Source organism: Camellia sinensis, unplaced genomic scaffold (genome assembly GCF_055761805.1).
Source record: "Camellia sinensis isolate YWXY unplaced genomic scaffold, ASM5576180v1 Unanchor1, whole genome shotgun sequence".
Lineage (NCBI taxonomy): Eukaryota > Viridiplantae > Streptophyta > Magnoliopsida > Ericales > Theaceae > Camellia > Camellia sinensis.
The window spans coordinates 6,496,367-6,514,676 of record NW_028128987.1 but is presented as its reverse complement, the minus strand read 5'-3'; positions in this window follow the sequence as shown (position 1 = coordinate 6,514,676).

The window sequence follows — 18,310 nt, the reverse complement described above, 5'->3', positions numbered from 1 at the left end:
TCAACTCTCTGTACTTCTAGTCAAATACCAGTTTGATTCTTACACATAAAATCGTGATAATCAACTCCTTACACTTCTAGTCAAGTGTCAACGTTCCCATTATATTATTCTACCATATCAATCTTTAACAAAAGTCAATAATGTGACAAGTATATGACTATAAAATGAGAGCAAAAGAAAAAAATCACCTCAATTTCCCATCTATACACATTTCATTCCAAAATTTTGAATCAAATTATGATTGTATTCCATTAAAACAAAATGCAACTTATGAACAATTAAAGAGATGAACTAGGGTTTTGCATAAATTAGAATCACAAAACTCTGTTTTTCACAGTAATACAGGCTTCTGTCTATTCATCTTCCTTTCTTTTCGATTTCTTTATTACCTTTTCTATTTCAAAAGCTTTGTTTTCTTACCTCTTCTTCTCAATTTTCAGCATATGAACACACACACACACACACACACACACATATATATATATAGTATTATATAATTCTCATATGCTTATCACGTATGACAAAGTTTGTGTTAATGGAAAATAAGGATGATTTTCCTCTCTTATTCTCATTTCGTAGTCATATATGTCACATAACTAAATTCTATTAAAGATGTAGACAATTAAGTAATAGAAGAGAGAGATTGACACTTGACTAAAAAAGCAGAGGGTTGACTGTCACGATTTCATGTGCATGGATCAAAGTGAGATTTGATACAAAGTACAATGGTGCAAAGTGTAATTTACCTTTGAAGTCTCAATTTTTTCAATTTTGTTATTAAATTTTTTAATTTGAGTCAATTTAATCTAATTCCTAACCGAACGTTTAAATAGTTGACAGAATGATAATAAAATATACATATGGTCTTTAAAGTATGTGTTCCATGTTAGTATAGTTTCTAAGATTTTTAATTTATGAATTTGGTCTTGAAATATTAATGAAATATTAATGAAAAACATGAAATATAACCTTCAAATATTTAGGGACGAAATTGACAAAAGTAGTAATTAATATTTAATGAAAAAGATGAAATATAACCGTCGAATAATGAGAAACAGAATTGAAAAAAATTAATAATTTAGGTACTAAAATGACACAAAATAAATACTTTAGGAATCATTGTTGAAATTTATAATTATTTTGGGGTGATTTGGGTATGACTTATGTTTATTACAAAAAAACATGTAAAAAAGTATAAAGGTGATATGACAACTTGTAGCGAATAAATTAGGGGGAATTGCCTACCAGTGGGAGAAGAAAAATATAGAGGGCACAAATTGTTCTGTGACAGGGTGCAAGTGAAAACTTGTAAAGGTGACTTACACGCCTCTATATTTGTCTAAAATTTTCATTTTTGTTTCACTATAAAGTAATTTTTCCAATAAATTAATTAGCAACTTATTTGCGTGGTACCCAAGCCACTCAGTTTGTGTATGATTTAAACCGTTCTCTAAAATTGAAGGAAAATTTAGTCAAAATCCTTCCATTGGATTATTGTTTGGTGAAAATGACAGTTCACTTTAATTTGCTTCATAAACTCTCAAAGGAGGAGGCGCATAATTGAGTAAGGAAAAAGTTTTTTGTTTTTTTTTTTTTTTTTTTGGGACAATATTGCTAGAGTAATATGTTACACATGTTACTATAAAACAAAATAACATGTTACTGTTTATATCAATTTTGATGGTAATACTTTTATATATATATATATATATATGTTTTAAGAATTTTATAGTCAACATAGATCTTATTTGATAGATCTTGATGAGAAGATTCTCAAAATACTAATTATATTAAAAACCGACATTTAGATCAAAAGTTATATTATTTTAAAATTTAATATTTTGGTAATAGTTGTATATGTATTGGACTTTTTAAGAAAAATACTTTGTGCTTGATCTTGATGCATTAAATTTTTATTATGAGGAGATTTTAACCCAATCTCCCAAAATTAAACCCGAAATAACGCAAGTGACTCAATTTTAAAAGTTATAAGTATATTTTATCCAAATTTTATTTCAACTTGTGAAGTTTTGTGGGTTCTATTGACGTTGATTATTATTTAAATAATTATATAATTTATGCATGTCTAAATTGAGACAATCACTTGTCTTCTATAATTTTTTATTTGTTAAATAACATTTCTTAATAGTTATTTAGGGAACAAATTAGGGCAAATTACATATACACCCCTCCAGGTTTGACAAAATTACAGATACCCCCCTGAGGTTTGAGAAATTACGAATTCCCCCCTGAATGCTATATTTGCATAAGAAATTAGGGGGTAATTTGTTATGAAATATAAACCTCAGGGGTAAATTGTTATGAAAATACAAACCTCAGGGGGCGGGATGTAATTTCCGAAACCTCAGGGGGGTATCTGTAATTTAACCAAACCTGGAGGGGTGTATATGTAATTTGCCCAAAAATAATTATTGAGAAATCTATTTCTAAAGGGGCGTATGTCATTAAGTTTAAGAATTATTTTATTTTAAATGTAAGAACGTGATCAATGAAATTATCTGATAAGAAAGATAAATTATTATTTTTAAAAATAATTTTTTTTATTTTTTATGCATCGCCGTTAGACTGTCAGAAAAGTTGCCAATACCAAGAAAAAAGTAATCGAAGTTGGCCAACAGTGGCTTAGTGGGGGTGGTGATAGAGAGATAGGTAGATTAGGTGAATAAATCGATAACAGTGATAAATGAAATAGTTCATAGATAAATAGATAAATAAAAAATAATATAATCTTTCCAATTGTTATTGTTCATATGATCTTAAAAAGATTTAAAAATGGATTAATGGCCCACGTGTCCTTATTTAAACTGGGTTAAGGGCAACCAATGTTGTGATGACGGATGATATAATAACGAATTGAGTTTTTCTAAGTACAAATCTAAACTATGCTCTATCACAGATTTTATTTTGAAGATTTAAATTATTTATTTTTATAGAATCTTTTATATATATATTTCATAAAAAAACTTATATTAATCTAATAATTATAACATTTTTATTTTATTGTGTTTATATATGAAAAAATGAACTATTTTAAAACACGAGATATATTTTTTTTTAGAAACAAATATAATAAAATAAAAATATTATAATTATCAAATCGATTTAATTTTTTCTATGAATAATATATACGGGTCTTACAAAATGTACAATTTAAATTTTCAAAAAAAAAATTATAATAAGCCTCATAAATCTACTATTAAATTTAAATTTAAACTTAAAAAAAGTTAAGCACATAATTTTGACATATGAATGGATAGTCATAGCATTATTGGTAGCATCACTGGTGAATGATGCAAACAAACAAAACGTGAAAGAAAAAAAATATTTGATGTGAATCTCATTCCAAATTCAAAAAATTTGGCAAGAAAAAAAAATTATGTAGCGTGCAAATGGCCATGAAATTTATCATATAAAGCCAAAGAAAGTCATAATTAATACACAGTGAATAAAACGTGAGTGTGAATATTTAAATCATTAACATCTTATGAGTTGTAAGAATTTTAACCAATCGAACTAGTCCTCTTAATTGATTCAAACTTCTTGTCGTGTGAGCCATATCAAAATAAATGTTTTCCACGCAATCTATTTCCTAAGTATTTTATTAAATTATATATATATTTGTCATTACTTTTTGAAAAAATATGTGAATGCAACATATTTTTTTGATTGAGTCTGGATTTGTTAAAGTTGAACATCTCAATTTCACCGTAAAGTTGATCAAATTTGACTATCTTGGACTCACTTTGGTGATTTAAATGGTTCATTTTATACAAAGAAAATTATTTATACAAAAAATAAAGTTGATCTAATATCAATTATTATACTATTAGATCATTTGTATCTATACGGTTTACATATTTGTAAAATAGATCATTCATGTGTAATATATTATAGTAAAGTGACTTATGGAGCCTTGTGAAAGCTCAAAAACTCCTAACTAATTTTTGAAATTTTGAATTAAAATATAATTTTAAAAAACACTATTGGTCAACCCATTAAACCAATAATTACGAAATATTAATTATCCCATGATTTATGCTTCTTAGAAGGAAAGATAAAACAATCTCTTTCCTCATTTGTCAAAATCTATTCTCTCATAAAAGTTCAAAAGGAAAAATTAAGAGAGCTCCAAAATTAATATAAAATTGTCAATTTTATGATTTTGAAAATTAAGAATAATAAAACTATTAATTCATCCATCCCATAGAATTTAAAATTTTGAAAATATTTATATGAAAGTTCCAAAAATAAAATTGTAATCATATGAAATTTAAAGACCTTGTTTGGTTTGTGCTTTAAGATATTATTTCAAAAATAATTTTTTGGAGAGAGTTTAGAAAATTTAAAAATTTGTTTGGTTATATATTTTCAAAATAATATTAGAGTTTTGTAGATTGGAATGATTTGATTTTTTTTTTTTTTTTTTTTTTTTTTTTTTGTAGTTGAATAGATGAGTGAGAAAAAGTGATTAATTGATGTGTAATAAATAGAAAAGTGATTTTAAAATTTTTTTTTTTAAATTTCAACAAAATCTGTTTGTGAAATTTTTTCTCCAAAAATATATTTTGAGAGACAAACCAGACATGTCTAAAAATTTTTAAACACATAAGTTTAGCATGAAATCGTATTCATATTTAATTTATTATATATATATATATACTATTAACATATTTCAAAATTTATTAATATAAATTTATTCGTATGTTGGGTAATCTAAATCATATCTAATTTAAAATTTTAAAATATTTAGATGAACGTTCAAAATATTTAAACCAAATCTAATTTGAATTTTTTTGAATAAAATTTTAATAATGTTATGAAATTATTTTTGCACACTCCTACACTTGAGATTAAACTATTTGAATAAAAAAAATATAAATTTTAATTTTTATAACATACGACATAATTTTATTAAAAGAACTATTTGATTATGTGTAAATTTTGAAATACAAATATTTTTATCAATAAGGTTATACCATACAAATTGAGAATGCATCATGTCAATTTTTTTAATTTATTTATGAGTAACTATGAAATATTTATAAATCTATTAACAAATAAAAAACAAATCTATATTCACATGGTATACAAATAATTTTTATTTAAAGCGTAGATTATGCGTATTATAGGTCATGCATCCATTTTGGCTCAAATTATCAAGAACTATAACTAATTAGTCCCATGATGCTCCAACTTTATTTAAGAAATTGAGATTTTTAATTTTAACAAATCCAAACTCTTTTTGATTAGTTTAAACCATACGAAGAAACTATTAAAATTTGATAATTCTTATCAGACAAAGGGATGAGCTTGGTATGAGGTTTGGTGTTGACCTGTCTTGGAACTATTTTGATGATTTGAACCATTCATATTTTAGGATTCATTGAATATCCATAAAAAAATCAGATTAATTGGATATATGTAGGCCTGTAACATGCCCCGGGGTACCCGTGCACGTTAAACAGTTTGGACCCTCGATTAACAACTTTTATAAAAAATCCTTTTTATTATAAAATTTTTGTCAAAAATGGACTGCATCACCAGATCTTAGAGTAACCACCTAATATTTTAGAAAAATTAAGAAACCCGTGACTCGTGCCAATGCCACTAATCGTCATAACCAAGGATGCTTGCCTTGGAACCTTAGATATAAGAGGGGAATGTCATTACTTGAGCACCCTCGCTCACCCGATCGAAGATTGACCTCTATTAAACTATGATATGAGTTTTATTAACTTTATATGTTCATGTTCCAATTATTAATAAATTATAGAAGTTACTATGTGAAGCATACAAGTATAGACTATATCATTTATTTTAGAACAACTTGATTTCATGTATTTTGAAAGAGTTTTGAAGATGGACAACTCAAAGAAATTGAATTTACAAACATGAAAATCAAAATTATTCCAAATTAAGGGACATAACCTCCATTCACTAGTACTCATGCAGTTATATTAAGTAAGCAAATAGCCTCATGGTAGGATGCTAAACATAGTAAGAAAAACGCACACAAGCAGGGTGCTAAAACATAAAAACTTACATATTTACCAACGTCCCACGAACAGTTAGCAAAACATGCATGACCTTATATACAAATCCTAATGTAATTCACTCTTGAGATGCAACTAAAGATTGGGCTTAGATTATAGGATTTGATGGGGGGAAAAAAGAGCCGAATCAATATGCATGAAACATGGATGTAAAGTATGGATTTGACGGAAAAAAAATTAAAAAAAAACAAAATATGATGCTAATGCACAAATAAGGAAAGCAAGTAAAAGAATGGAATAGAAAGAAGCGGGGCGGTGAATTATTACAATACTTGAAAGAATAATTACAAACCAAATTAGAGAGAGTGGAGGAAAATATTGCAACAAAATAGAAACCTCACAAAATACTCCAATAAAAATTAAATAAAATAAAAGCTTCAAGTGTCTTGAGGATTGCCGGAAACTAGTATGTTCAACGCTGGAAGGCTACTCCGTTTTTTCCAAAAGAAGTTAACCAGCCGGCCGGCCAACTAGGCCTAGTAAAATCTGTCTTGTTGCAAAACCAAGAAAATGAATAAACAGGGAATATCTATGTGGCTCAACTAATCACTTCCGGTTAGATTACAACAAAACCAATATGAAACTAAAGTAAGAAAACAAGTATAAGATAAAAAGTGCAAGAAAATGAGTAGGAGATAGACAATGCAAGAAAATGAGAGAATTGAAAACTAACCACTTCCGGTTAGGTTACAACAAAACAATATGAAACGAAAGCAATAAAATGAATTTGAAATAGAAATGAAAGAATTGAAAATTCACATTCTAAAGAAATAGTGGACTTCTTGATTTCCAAACTTTCTCTTTATCACCTTTAAGATTGTGCATTATGATCTTAATCCTCAATTCAAGAGCTTGGAATTTGAGCTTAGAATGGTGGTTTTGGACAAGTATATGATCACTCTTTAATCTTCTTCAACTTAGCAAGACTGCTATCTCTTTGATCAAAGCTTTAAGACTTGGTTCTTGAGTGTTTTTTGCAAAGGAAAATGAGATATGGTGTATAACTTGAGAAAATGGAAGTTCACAACTAACACTTAATTTTGGCTAACTCTTGAATTCAAAACTTAAACTCTCTTCTTCTCTATCTCTAGCCTTCTTCACTTAATCTATCCCCCCTATTCTCTCAATAATCCGATGTATTCATATAGGCTATGCAAGTGGAGAAATGGTGGAAGACAAGAATGGAGCATTAATGAAGATAATGGAGCTAATAGAAGACAAAAGTGGAGCATTAGCTTCAATGAATCAAACACTAGGGAATAAAGGGTGAATATACATGCATTCAATGCATGTATGGGTGAAAAAATGGGTTTGGGAAGTGCCCTACCTGAACCAACACAAAACTAATGCATGTATGGGTGAAAAAATGGGTTTGGGAAGTGCCCTACCTGAACCAACACAAAACTAGGCAAATTTGTGTTAGGGCGATCGACCGGCCAAAGAGAAATTTGCCAGATTTTGGTCGCTCAATCTAGTTTTGCTTCGGTTTGGTCCAACTTTGCTTCAGGTGTCCAATGGGGCTCAAATACTTGACCAAAATAGGCTAAAGGTTGGAAACAAAGCTCAAATTTCATCTCTCTTACTGAGGATTCTATAAGAAACACATTCTGATTTTCATCATCGGGTAATCAAAAGAAAGGGCCTAAGTCTTAGGGTCGGTCAAAATGGGATGTCTACAGTTGCCCCTCTTTGACAGAGCTCGAAGTCATTTCATAACGTGAGTGAATGTCAAAACCAGAAGACGATCCTTTTGACAAGGCCGTAAGACTTTGGACAAAAAAACAAGATGCAGATGCAGATGCAGTTGGTTAAACTTGAAGGTTGCCTACGTATCCCTTTACAAGGAATCAAACCAGCATAGTTCAGGGGTAGAATGCAAATGACAAGATCAAAATTGGACTTACACGCTTCACGTAGAGAGTTTTTTTTTTCTTAAAAAATTCATAATTTTGCAATGTAATGCAATGGAATGATGATAAAGATATGAAGATGGCAACATGAGAGGCAAGCCTCATACAAATGATATGAAGTATAACAAGAGATGCATCGCATACAAATGTGTCACAACACAAACAATAAAATGGAGTGCATTGAATACAAATATGCCACAACACAAATAATAAAAGGAAAAGGTGAACTCAAAATCCAAATGCGTCTCACGCGAGAGGAGGAATAGTGAACTCGAAATCCAAACGCGTCTCATGCGAGAAGAGAAATAGTGAACTTGAAATCCAAATGCATATCACATAAAAGGAGAAATAGTGGACTCGAAATCCAAACGTGTCTCACGCGAGAGGAGGAATAGTGAATTCGAAATCCAAACGCGTCTCATGCGAGAGAAGGAATGGTGAACTCGAAATCCAAACGTGTCTCACACGAGAGAAGAAATAGTGGTATAACCAATAGGTGTACCTAACCGTATTTTATACGGAGAAGGGGAAGGTTTTAACTGGGTAGACTTCAAATCCTAACATGTTTCACGTGAAAGAGAAAATGTGGTGTAACCAACAGGCGTACCTAACCATATCTCATACGGAAAGAGGGAAGGTTTTAATTGGGTAATCTGAAATCCTAACGCATTTCATAAGAAAGGAGGAAAGTTGGTGTAACTAACAGGTGTACCTAACCGTATTTTATACGGAGTGGAGAAAGGTTTTAATTGGGTAGACTTCAAATCCTAACACGTTTTACGTAAAAGGAGGAAATGCGGTATAACCAATACGCGTACCTAACTGTATCTCATACAGAGGGGAAAACTTTTAATCGGGTAGACTTCAAATCCTAACACGTTTCACGTAAAAGGAGGAAATGTGGTATAACTAACAGGCATACCTAACCGTATCTCCTACAGAGAGGGGGAGGAAGGTTTTAACCGTATTTGATTGATGCACAAACTTATTCTTCATGTTTTATTCTTTTCAATTTCTTTTTGATGTTTTCCTTTTTTGATTTTTCTTCTTTGTTTTTTTTCTTTTTTTGTTTTTGATTTTTTGAGTTTGATTTCTTTTTGAAAATTTCTTTTTGAATTTGTTTTTTGTTCTTTGTTTTTTGATTTTTTTGAGTTTTTAACATATATACATTCCATATATACATATACGGACACATACATGCAAATACGGATACACAGACACATTTATATGAAATATATACAAAATATATACACTTACGAACACAAACGATGTACAAAATACGTATTACATACATATACATATATATATATATATACACACACACGCAGACACATACATATTATATACATACGGTATATACATATTATACAGTATATACATATACATACAAACAAATACATACAAATACACATATACTTATTATATACATACGGTATATACACCCTCTCTTATTCTTGTTTCTCTCCCTCCTCCGTCTCCTTTGAATGTCGCATCTGGCGCGTGATTTCAACAATCGCGGTGCCTAATCGACAATAGCTGGACCAGCCTCGTTTGTCAAAGATTGCCTCGACAATCCCTCTTATCTTGGCCTCTTCTTTTTCTTCATTTTCTTCTTAAACCAAGACATGCAAAAGAAAAAGAGCAGAAAGCTGCAAACTTTCTCTGCCATTACTATGCCAATTCTCTCTTTAGCGGCACTACTCTCTTCTGTCATGGCCTCATCTCGCTGTACTCTTTCCCTCTTCCCAGATCTTAATGAATCCCTAATCAAGATTACTAGCTCATTTGAGTCTCGATAGAGTGCCCTTGCCCCTATTCCTGTTCTCAGTTTTTTCGCGCTGTTAGTCGAGTAACTGATGGTAGCGCAGTTTGACATCGATGCTAACTATTACACATTGAAGTCTTGAGTAGAGACCATGCCCGGGTCTCCAATTTGTCCCATCGGTTAAAGGGTAGGACGAGTGAAGTGCATTGGCTAAATGCCCAACTCTCCTTGCTCCAGCGTATATACATGGATGCTCAAGTAGAGATTAGCGCATTGAAAAAGCAGAACAAAGATTTGAAACGACATGCCACCTTCATGGCCCGATTTAGAGTTCCTACGTACTCCGCATTTGACGACTGGGGAGAGTAATTTCTTTTGAAAGCTCTGCTAATGCCGAGGCAGAGTCTTCAAAGGCTTCCAAGGAGTGAAGATGTGGTGAGGCAATCAACAATGGAAGAGGGTGGTGAAACTAAACCATCAACCTGTAACCTTTGTTGCCGGAAACACAAGTCATCCAAAATCGAGAACAATGCTTGCATTCTTAGTTTTTTTTTTTTTTTTTTTTTTTTTTTTTTTTTTTCTGTATTTTTTCTTGGGAGTGGGCACTTTTGTACAACTTTGATCGGGGTTTGATCCCTAATATTCAATAACAATAGTTTGTTTTACAAATTTGAATGGTATGAATGGCACAACACTGAGCATGAAAATCATTTTGTTTTGAATTTTGGAATTGAAAATGGCTGCATTTCAATGAATTCTAAATTGACTATTGAGCCCTCAACAGACTAGAAATTAAACTCAGTAAAAGAAAAACCTAAACGAAACAAACTAATTGACATTTTCCGGAAGAGAAAGAACATAAAATTTCATCGTGGGTGCGATGAGAAACACTATTGGCACGACAAAAGCAGGCGTGGTTATAAACATTGCAAGCACAACACTTACGGACGTAGTTTAGATTATCGCGGGCATGGCGCAAGAATATCGCGGGCGCAGTAAAACAAGAGTCAAAACCAAAAAGAAACACCGTTGGTCAGTCGCCCAGAAAACCGACCAACTTAAAAGGTTCTATCACAACGATTACGCACTTTCCGGTGAGTGATTGACAATGTAAATGGAGACTGTCAAGAATACGGGAGAAAGACAAAAAACATGACTCGACTGGGCCCCTAGTTCATCGCTTTGACTATGTTTTGATTTTCTACTTAAAAGATTTTGACCAACATGAGAAGTAAATTAGCATGTTTGTTTCACTTTCTATCTTGAAATCATGTGAGCCAAAATGTGGGCACTGAAATTTTCCTTTTTTGGTACAAAGAATGATTTGGATTTTATAAAATATGAAATAGTTTTCGAGACAATTAGTCAACTTCATTAAAAGTCTTTAAAATCCATTTTTGCACATCGTCACTCTGGCAACTACCCATCATGAAGGAGAAATAGGACAACTGAATCAAACAGAGGTGAGCCAATCAAACATGGATAGAAAAACTGAGTCGAATACAGAAACACCAAGCAAACATGGACATGATAAGTGAGTTAAAAAAATGATTAGGGCTAAACTTCAAGATGAAGCTGCCTACATATCCCAAAGATAGGAATTAGGCCATACGTAGTTCTGGCTATGGTTCACTCGGGTATGAACACTCTCCTTTGTGCTCTAACTTTTGTCAAAGCCACCCTTTCGGGTTTTCGACATTGAGATCTTTTTTTTATTTTTCATTTTTATGCTCTATCTTTTGCCTAGGCTGCCATTTTGGGTTTTCAACTTAGCGAGCCTCTCAAGGATAGTATTTTCTTAGTTTGTCCATGTTGATTGGTTGCAAGAACTCCAAACCAACCAAATCCATGAGAATGACTGTTATCCCTGACTAGATTAACTTGATGATATAGGGACCTATCTAATTGGGCCTGAACTTGCCCCTAGCGTCGTGGATAGGAGCTCGATTGTCCTTCAACACTAAATCCCCTTTCCACAAATTCCTAGATCTGATCTTTTTGTTGGATGCTTTGGAAATCCTGCGTTAATACCCCTGAACGTGGTATAACGCCTTCAATCTTTGCTTATCAAATGGCATCAACTCCTTAAATCGGTTTTGCTGCCAATCAGCTTCTACTATCTGACATTCAGTGATAATCCTCAACGAAGGTCCTTCTAATTCGATCGGCAAAATAGCCTTCATTCTATATACCAAAAAGTAAGGGGTTGCCCTTGTAGACATTTGGATTGATGTCCTGTATCCCCAAAGCACAAAAGGTAGTTTATTTTGCCAATCTTTATAGGTTTCCACCATCTCATGCAAAATAGTCTTGATGTTCTTATTTGTAGCTTTAATGGCTCCATTGGTTTGCAGCCTGTAAGCTGATGACTTGTGAAAAGCCACGTTATATTTCTCAAATAAAACTGTCATTTCTCCTCTAAAGTATGAGCCATTGTTTGAAATTATTTCATTTGGCACCCTATATCTACAGATAATATTATTCCTGATAAAGAAAATGACTTTGCTTCAACCCACTTGGTGAAATATTCAATGGCAACCAAGATGAACTGATACCTATTTGAACCTTTCGGTGTGACTGCCCTGATGACATCTATGCCCCAGATTGAGAAAGGCCAAGGCGAAGTCATGTTGTAAAGTTTTAAGGGTGAGGTATTCATGTGATTGGCGTGAATTTGGCATTTGTGGCATCGCTTAACAAAGGCGATGCAATCACTCTTCTTGATTAACCAGTAGTATCCCTATCTAAGGATCTTTCTAGCCGATATTATACCGTTCATATGGGCTCCACACTCTTATCCATAGATGACTTCTATGATATGCTTTGCCTCTTCTTCCTCTACACACAGCTTATACATTCCTAGATGTCCCCTTCTATACAGCTTATCTCCGCAGATGACGAACTGAGCAGCTAGACGTCATATTTCTCTATTGTCTTTGGTGTTCGCCCCTTGCGAGTATGTACTACTTTCCAAAAAGTTCCAAATATTAAAGTACCAGGGATTTTCATCTTGAACCTCTTTTGTTACAATTACCATTTCATATGTGGGCGTATATTTTTGTTTTATTAGGACTGGGCGCATCTTAACCTCGACTGGAATATCTATCTCGGAGGCCAAGGTTGCCAACGCATCAGCAAATCAGTTGCACTCTCTCACCAGGTGTGTAAATGTCAGTCTTTTGAACCTTGGGATCAACATGTCCAAGGTTTGATGATAGATTTTCTTTTTCTCCTCTTTAACCTGTCAATCTCCATTGGCTTGAGAGATGACCAAGTTCGAATCCCAATCACATCTAACCTTATTGCCTCTACTTTTAGAACTTCTTCTAGTACAACAATGCATGCCTCATACTCTGCTTGGTTGTTGGATATCCTGAATCGGAGTTTGAAAGCTAAAGGGATATAGGAATCATCTGTCGCTATGAGCAACACACCTATTCCATAGCCAAATTGATTGGACGCGCCATCAAAGTACAACTTTCAAGTGTCTTCTTCCATCTACATGACCTCTTCATCTGAGAATAAATAATCCATATCTTCTTCTCCTTTAATTGGGTGATCAGCCAAAAATTCTATCACAACCATTCCTTTAATAGATTTGCGAGCGATATACTTGAGGTCGAATTTAGAAAGCAAAAGCAACCAGCAAGCTAGCCCATTAGTAATCACTAATTTCTTAAAGAGATATTTGATGGGGTCTAATCTTGAAACTAGAATTACTGAGTGAGCTAACAAGTAGTGTCTTAACTTCCTGGTGGCCCAAACCAAGGCCGAGCAAGCCTTTTCCAAGGGAGTGTAGTGGGTCTCGTATTCAAGCATCTTCTTACTCAAGTAGTAGATAGCTTTCTCTACTTTTTGGTCTGACTCTTGTGCAAGCATACATCCCATGGTGGAGTTAGTCACTGATAAATACAAAATCAGTGATTTTTCTAGCTCAAGTGGCGATAACACAGGTGGATTTTACAAATACTGCTTAACTTACTCAAAGGCGAACTGACACCAATCATCTCATTGGAATTTCATTATTTTCTTTAATAAACCAAAAAGTGGTTAACAGGTTAAGGTTAATTTAGAAATAAACCTTCTTATGAATTGCATTTTGCCCAGGAAGCCCACACCTCCTTTTTAGTCATCGGTGGTAGCATGTCTAAGATGGCCTTAATTTTGGATGGATCAACTTCAATTCTCCGCTGTGCGATTAGAAATCCCAACATCTTGCCTACAATTACCCCAAAGGTGTATTTCTGTGGATTCAGCCTCAACCTGTATTTCTTAATTCTCTCTAAGAATTTTTTCAATACGATATAATGGCCTTCTCGATCTTTGGACTTAACAATCATGTCATCCACATACACGTCAACTTCCTTGTCGATCATATCATGCAACAGTGTGGTAGTGGCTCACTGATAAGTGGCCCCGACATTTTTCAAGCCGAATGGCATGACCTTGTAACAATATGTCCCTTATGGTGTGGTAAATGTGGTCTTTTCTCTGTCCTTTGAAGCCATAAGGATCTGGTTATACCCTTAAAAACCATCCATGAATGACAGCAAGGCATGCCCTGTAGTGAAGTCTACCAATTCATTAATATGTGGCAAAGGAAAGTCATCTTTCGGACTAGCCTTGCTCAAATCCCATAAATCAACACAAACTTTGATTTTGCTGTCTTTCTTTGGGACTGGCACAATGTTGGCTAATCAAGTCACATACTCGGATACAAGCAAGAACCCCGGCGTTGATTTGTTTACTAACCTCTTCTTTGATTTTCAATACCTAATCTAGGCAAATTCTGCGAAGCCTCTGTTTGACAGGTCAGGCATCAGGATTAAGGGGGATCCGATGTTGTATAATCTCAGGATCAATTTCAAGCATATCTTCGTAGGACCAGGCAAAAACATCTTTGAATTTCTTTAATAAAGCAACTAATTACTCGCGTTCCTCCAAAGATAAAGTGGAACCAATCTGGACTAAGCGAGGATCTTTGTCGGTACCCATATTTGCGGAAACAATTTCATCGACCAACGACTTAACACACTTTTCTTCCTCATAGTTGATTAAATTTTTCAAAGCCTGAGGAAGTTCTTCCTCTTCTTTTTCATCAAAATGCTAAAAATTCTAGTCAATGTTATGAACTATAGACATAGAGAAGTAAGTAGAATTCACAACATCTTCATTCAGAATCTCGGGCCCAATTGTTGCAAAAGACTCAAAAGAAAGAAAAAAGCAAAAGAAGACTTTGACATCTTAGACAAACTCAAAGTTGACTCCAAACCAACACGACTCTGACATATTAGACTTAGACTCAATAATCACTTCAGAACTCTCAATAAAACATTTTTCAACATGCCAATTTGCTTATCCATTCACTACATCCATAATGAAGCTTGACAATCAACAAATGGTCCTTCTCTAATCACAGAAATAGTCACATCCCTCAAGTTCATTGGTTCAGCACTAGTATCAGACTCTTTCAACAAATCAGCCAATGTCAGACCTAGGATGTCCTCTGTATTATTTTTAGAACTAACATCACTATCTTGACCGATGCTGATGATTGGATCTGCCTGCTTCTCATCGCTATCAGAAAGCTGGTAATCGAAAAAGATTTCAAATTCAAGATATCTCTTCTTTTTCTCTTGGTCAATCCATGGTTCTGGAAACCCACAGAAAAGAAAATCCTCTCATTTTCAGATAAAGCGCCCGTTCAAGGTTCCACGAATTAGCTTATGGATCGACTCAAACTATTGCCCGATTCTCTTTGCCTTGATCCTTTCCTTAATCTCTTCACTTTTCCTTTTTCCAGTAATCTGTTGTAGGTGTAGACCCTAGTTTGAATGCATGCGGGTTATGAGGTACTTCAGCAGCTGTAGCAATACATTTTCTGCCACTTTGTCCTAACCCCATCATAGGAATGTGACCCAGTTTACTCATGAAGTAAATTGATATGGCACTGACATATACACCTTCGTATTTTGCCATGAGTGTTTGAACTAGCTGGGCCTCTACCAATGTAAAGCTTGAGAGAAACACATCCTTCTCTCCATGTTGTATTTCTAGCAATTGCGCTGTAACTTCTAGAGGACGATGAATGGATGAATTTTTAAAGACAGTGGCAACTCCTCCATCATATGGGTATTTCACCAGTTGATGCAGCGTGAATGATACAACCTTCATTTGATAGAGCCAAGGCCTTCCTAATAATAAGTTAAATGTTGCGGGGACATCCATAACATGAAATTCATCTTCATGCTTAGATGGACCCACTATTATTTGCACTTTGATTGTCCCTATAACCTCTCGACTAGTATTATCATAAGCCCGAATCAACTGAGTAGTGGGTGTGAAATATGTTGGCTTTAGTCTTATTGTATAAGCACTACGCAAAGGTTAGACATTAATGGCTAATCTAGTGTCAATCAGAACGATCAGGATCCATTTCTTTGTACACTTCATTGATACATATAGAGGCTTATTGTGTCTAGATCCTTCCAGTGGTAGCTCTTTGTCGAAGAAGGCCATCACAGGAGTTGTTTCTCTTAAGGTGATTAGCGACATCAGTTATTCTGGAGTTGTGTGAATTGAAAACTTAGCCTTGCTTAAGGTTGACAACATTGCTTGTTGGTGCTCTTGGGAAGCCATGAGAAGCCCCTAGATAAAGATGTTTACTTGGATCTTTTTCAATTGTTTTAGAACTAGGTCTTCTTCTACTTCTTTCTCTTTCTCTTTCTTTTTCTTAACTTCTTTGCCTTTGACTGAGGACTCTCCTTGGTCTAGGTGTGGAGGCTTAAAGTAGCGTCCACCCAGTGTGGACGAGATGTAGGTCATTATCATCCCATCATTCGCCTTCATTAACCAAAAGGCAATTATCAAGCTCTGCTCAAATCATTCCCACAGTATACTCTGGTTGGCTTTTTGGTTCTTCTTCTTTCTCTCTAGAGCCCTTTCCTTTACTACTGTCATCATATTTTTCGGTGTCAATTTTTGGTTCATCCTCTTTTCTCTCAGTTTCCTCATCAAAAACTTCACTACTGCTTGACCAACCATGACTGGCATTGGAATTTTTCGGATCCCACCATCCTATCTGCACATTCCCAAGGTCTAATTTTTCAAAGAACTGGAAATTGGCCAAGTTTTTCTCTAGGTCGGCCAAGTCGTCCAACCCTTGTTCAAGTACATATTCTCTGACAACATGGATAGAAAATGAGTCAAGCAGAACAACCTCAGGCTTCAGTTGACCAATGGGTACAATATACTGGCTAGGATCATACTTTTCCTCTGACAGTTTCCCAGCCGCAATCACAAGTACTTCAGTTGTTTTCTCTTTGGCTTTTACTACTACCACCATAGGGTTCTTTGGTTTGGCTAGGTTAGAGGTGCATCCATCATGCACAGATCAGTGCTCTCAAGAATGTGTACCTCTAGTTTTGGTAGATGAAAAGGTGTGATGTAGCTACTAGGGTCAAAAGTGGGCAATAGTGTATGGATAAAGTTAAGACGAGGAGGTGGTAAGACTTTGTTATGGGGTGGCAATGGGTTAGTAGTGACATTGGGTTTTGGTAGTTGTAGGGGAGCTATGACTTTATTGTCAATGAGATCTTGAATCTCATGACAAAGACGAAAACAACGGTCGGTATCGTGTCCAGGCTGTTGATGGAAGACATAGTCTTTGGCAAGGTCATGTTTGGCTGGGAAAGGCACTAGAAGAGGTCGAGGGTCAAAAGGTTTGAGATATCCTCTTTCTACTAAGATCTTCATGGCTTTGGTAAGAAACATATGGAGCGGGTTGAAGGTTCTAGTTGAGGCTCGGGCTGAGTTTGCTGTTTGTGCACCGACAATAGCAAAGGGTCGGCTATTTTGGCAATAGTGGTAGTGACTGAGTTGACCTCAAAAAATTTTTGTGCCATGTTACTGCTGGTGGTAGTGTTTGGATTGTGGCCAAAGGTCTTCCGTACCGGTTCTTTGTTGTCCACTATAATTCCCTGCTTAATGGCGTCCTCTATCTGAACTCCCATGTCATGCAGTTCTTTAAAAGTAAACAGTGGAAGGACTATCATTTTTTGCAACATTTTTCTATGCAAATTTCTTACTACCATGCGGATTTGATCTTTTTACAGTGATCTGTTAGTCATCATCACTGCCTTGGCCCTCCATCTAGTAATAAAGGCTACAAAACCTTCATTAGGTTCCTGTCGAGTTGCTTCTAACTCCTGGATGGTTATTTCAATCTGGGTGCTGTAAGCATATTGGGTAACAAAAGCCTCAGCCAATTCTTCCAACTTTATTTCATTGAGTCTTCTAATTTAGCATACCAAATGACAGCTACACCAGATAAATTTCTTTCAAACAAGGAAAGTTTTTGAGGCTGAGTCAAGCCCATGGGTTTTAAGACTTTCGAGAAGAAGCGAATATAGACGATAGGGTCACTAGCTCCATCAAACCTTTAAATATGTGGCATTTTAAATCGTTCCGGTAATTTGACAGCTGTTTCCATATACCCATCTTCAATGTTTGGGATGGAGTTGATTCCTTGCGATCTTTTAAACATTTTCTCTAACTTGGCC